Source organism: Microtus oregoni, unplaced genomic scaffold (genome assembly GCF_018167655.1).
Source record: "Microtus oregoni isolate MIOR12 unplaced genomic scaffold, Mior012 000067F_003, whole genome shotgun sequence".
Lineage (NCBI taxonomy): Eukaryota > Metazoa > Chordata > Mammalia > Rodentia > Cricetidae > Microtus > Microtus oregoni.
In genome coordinates, this window is record NW_024543956.1 from 117,201 (window position 1) to 121,825 (window position 4,625).

Sequence of the window (4,625 nt, forward strand, 5' to 3'; positions counted from 1 at the left end):
TTGATCAGAATCTCCCACCAGATGACTTGCAGAACCCAGGTCGAGTCACCCCCGGTAACAACTGATATGGGGCATATGGGTGGGGGGATCCTAACCGAGAGGGGACATTCTGCTACTCCTCGACGGGTGGAGCACCGGGGTGGCCTAGTACTCACCGGGTCTTTCCCCGGAGTTCCAGGTGTGGGTGTGGGGATTCGCGTGCTGAGAAGTGATTCTCAAGCACGCTCTGGGTTTCTGTCCCCACCCGATGTTCTTCCCCGTGGCTGGGGTGCAAGGGAGTTGGCCTTGGCCAACAGGCCTCTGAAGAACCCGTGGGCCACGGTGGTTTTCCTTGCAAGGCTTGTACAAACACAAGTACCTGCTGTCCCCAGACTCAGGCCTAGTTGAATTTCACCTGGGTGGGACTGGGGTGGGTCATGAGTTCCTGGAAGAGTACTTTAAAACTGCCCTCGGCGATGGACTCTGTGGACCCCAGACTGAAGCTGTTTCCCACGTGGGACCATGAGAACAGCACACTTCATTCACAAAGGTTTTTCCTTTCTTCTCGGTGCAGCAAACAATCCGGCGGCTGATACCAGTGAGATGGGCAGCTGTTCCTCAGGATCAAACGTGCAGGAGGCCAGGTGATGTCTTAAAGCAACTTTGGCCTGACCCAGGAAGTAGTTTCAGTGTTGTTTTCTGCAGAAACTTCTGCCCTTTTCTGGGAGACGGCTACAAACGGAGAGTTTGGTGTTTCGTGAAATAAGCCAGCACCAGAGACGACAGTCAGCTGTTTTCTCTCATTTGAGGATCCCAGATTATAAATAGGTCCATAAAATGATATCACCCGAACTCCGAAGGGAGACTGGGGAGAGGCAGGCAATGGCCAATAGAGGGGAAGGTTTGAGGAGTGGAGGCCGACTCTGGAGGTGGAGTGTGGTCACGTGGCATGAAGGTTGAAGAGACACTGCTGGGTAATAGAGGAGGAGTAAGTAGCGGGAGGGGATTGAGGATGGAGGAGAGTGAATACGGCTGTAGTTCACGAAAGACGGCTGGGCACACCTCTATGAAACCCGTCAGTGCTGTACAGTGAATGGGCTCCGGTCAGCATGTAGTATACCAACCCCTAGGCTGTCACAACATAACACAAAGCCGCTGCTTGCGGAGAGGAGACTCTTTGTGGAGCCCAGTGCAGTTGGGCTGGGAAGGCCAGGGATGCAGTTTTCCTGAGTCATCCAGCACCCAGCCTGAGGTTGGTTTCCTGGGGATATGGCTGACTTTGAGTCACCCACGCTCCAGTAAGTAACCCTTAACCGTGTGCCCATATGTATCTGCAGTGAGCTCTTTGGTTCCCTGTGAAAACCTGAGTAAAGGAGTAAGACCAATGACCCGGGAGAGGCAAATCCGACTTTGCCTCACATGAGCGCTGGTCTCTCCGAAATCGCGTGCCTCGCCTGCCTTTCCTTCAGAGCGAAGTTAGGATGTTTGTCCTCAGTTAAGGATTCTTGTGTGCATTTTCCACAGGGAGCCTGTTCAGAAGAGGATACGGGATTTCAAAGGTGTGTTTGAGCAGGTCTTGCTAGTCCAGGAGCTTTCTTTCCGACCCTACAACTCAAGCGTGGTGAGAACGTGGTCGCCTGTCAACAGGACAACAGGAGTCTGTTAACAGTTCTGTCGCTCAGGGGATGGATTTTTATCATCATTATTATTAATTTTTGGAAGAGTAAATTGCCATTGTCGTCTAGGGGCTACCTTTAGCTTAACTTTTCACTAGCTGCTCTGAACAGGGGGATGTTGCAGCTGTCACTGAGGCGGGGAGATGGGGGGGGGGAGAGTGTCCTGCTTCCTGCATTGCACTGGAGATGATGGGCAAGCAGGTTGATCTCTGCTTTTTATCTTACTGCACGAATGGTATGTGGCATTTCGGCAGCTGTTTTTCACCTTCTGAATTAAGTCACTTTTCTGGCTTTCCAAAGTTGCCCTCCTCCAGGAACCCCTGCCCAAGAAGGGCTTGGAGAGCAGCATTTAGGCCGTACACACCCGTGAGCCTGTCAGGGAAGGGTGAAGGCAGCCAGGCCGTGGCCCGGCAAGAAGAGTGTCATGGCGTGCGAACGAACATCAGCATCACGCATGCCACACTAGCTTGTGGTCTGTCGTCCACGGTAACCAAGTCAGAGTACCACACGCCCCTCAAGCTGAGACAGCTTTTTTTTATTACTTGTGTAGGTGACCCTAAAACAGCATTACAAGAGAGACATCGTCAATTCTTTGCCGGTGTATAGAGTCAGTTCATGCAAGCAAGGATGTCCGACAGCATTCCTTCTTTGTGGTACAAATGAACTGCTTGGTTTTTGAGGTTTCCAGAAAACGGTTTGTCAGTTCAGTGGTGGTCACTCGTCAAAGCACGATGCCCCCGTTTCTGTATTGCTAGCACAGAGGAGGTAGAGGCGGGAGAAACCAGAACTGGAGGTCGTGCTCGCTTACCTCTCAGGTTTGAGACCGGCCTGGGCTGCGCAAGAGGCGGTCTAAAATTTAAGAAAAGAAAAATAGAACAAAGAACAAAATGAACACCAGATCTGTACATACTCCTTCCTGTTACCGTGTAGGTGGTATGTCAGGGATGAAAGAGCGCCTCTTCCTGTGGATACTTGATTTAAAGTGATACCATTTCCTTTGTCGACTAGGGGACATTACCCGGTCCTTCCTGGCAAAGAGGAAGCAGTTTGAAAAGGATATACATGCCTCTTTCAGAATCCTGAATGCAAACCTCCACAGTATTTTCAAAGCGCAGCAGAAGTCAAGGTAAAGTTGTGACCGACCCTCTGTAAAGGAAACCTGTACCGCTTTCGCTCTTCCTTCCAAAGTCACTCCCGCCTGCCATTGTGACACTGTGCTGAGTGGAGTCGCTAATGGGACCTAGGTAGCACTGCATTTTCTCTGTGAGCTAGTCCTGTCCATAGCTGGAGGACCGCCCCCCTCGTTTATGCCGCTCAGGTGTGTTAGCTGCAGCAGGACTGGTAAGAGAACAGTTCCTCACCGGTCAGATGACAATACAGATAATGTCCTGTGAGGAAGGCCAGGCCTCTGTGGTCCTCAAAACTGTACCTTTTAGGATGTGCCATCGGCGCTCTCTTTGGTAAATCGTCGTCCCCGTGTGGGGAAATGGTTCTGTGCACTCTTTGTGTATGTGACTCCGAGAAGATGAAGGGTATGTTGCCTTCAGTACACGGACTTGGGCTTTCAGGATATCTAGGTTACTCCATAAGGGGAAGGGAAGATGAATCTAATTTTAAGCCGGAAATGCAATCTTGGGAAACGTATGCCTCCGAGCATCCTCGGCGTGCGAGAGGGAAGACGCACAAAGTGATGACACCGGTAGCAAATTAAGACAAGTTCTTCTGGGACGAGAGTGATATTTCCGCCTCTCAGGAGACAATTTAATTCATGCCCCCTTTCTCTTTTGCGCCTGGCTCTTGTCTCAAAATGTGAAGTGTGTGCATGCGTCCTTGCCGTAGCCTCACACAGCGTGACAGTGCTCAGTAATTGTGACTGTGTTTCACAGGCAAGAGCTTCACGCCATGCACTCCCAGATGTTTGAGTCGCTGCATCAGGGGTGGCTGGACGATGTGGAGAGTTCAAGGAAGCAAGAAGATCACCTCGCTGTGAGTGTCGCTCTTAGCTTGGAATAGAGCCACCTTGTCTGTTTCCGAAGTGGCGGGGCTTTGATGCTTTGATGCTGCATATCGCCACGGAAAGGGACCCGACAGGACAGGACGGGACATGAGCATCGGGAGACAGGGAGGGTGGTGCTTGTGTCCCCGAGAGACTGGCCGTCCTCTCCAGCTTGCTTCTTTTTCTGTGGAGGGGTGGTGTGGTCATGGCTTAGGAGCCAGCATAGGAGGGAGGCGGAGTAGGCACTGCTTGGAGAGCGCAGGAGAAGGTATGGGCTTGGGTGCTCAGAGGGAAAGCTATACCATCCGTGCAGTGCAGATGCCAAAGGTGCAGGACAGGGTGAGGGTGCGGTCCCAGGTAGACTTCTGACACAGTGACGAGGGAGGCAGAGTGAGAGCAGTGCCTGTGGCTGTGGCAGAGCAGGTGGAGGCTTAGCGTTCAGAGGTAGCTAAGTGTTCATGGACACAGACTAGTGCTGTCTTTGAGGAGTCTTTCATCCTGATGGAGGACAGGGCGGTACTCCCAAAGATGCTGACTTCCAAAAGTAGGGAAGCAGAGCCTGGAATCTGAGGGAGATGGAGACAGATTCCAGTCTGGCGGTGAGGAGCATGTTCTCCGGACCCCACTGATTGCCATGCAGCCATAGTCCTGCTGCTTGCTCCTCATGAAAACTCAGAAAATGAGTCACCTCCCTGCCTCAGTTTCCTAGGAGGGTGAAAGCAGAGCCGTGAAGAATCCCCGCCTTTCTAGACTTTGTGTATCGAGTGCTTGCAGTTTTTGACATGTTGCTGTGGAATGTTTGACCACAGGAGCTGCAGTATGTTTGCTATTCGTCTTCCCTGCCCTTCTTATTAGGTCGATAATACAGTTGATGGGATGATGTCACACTCCGGGGAATGACTGATTGATGAAGAACTTTTGGGGGGGGGGAGGGTTGGGAGAAGGGATTCCTTGGAAGCTAGTCCGTGCCCTCG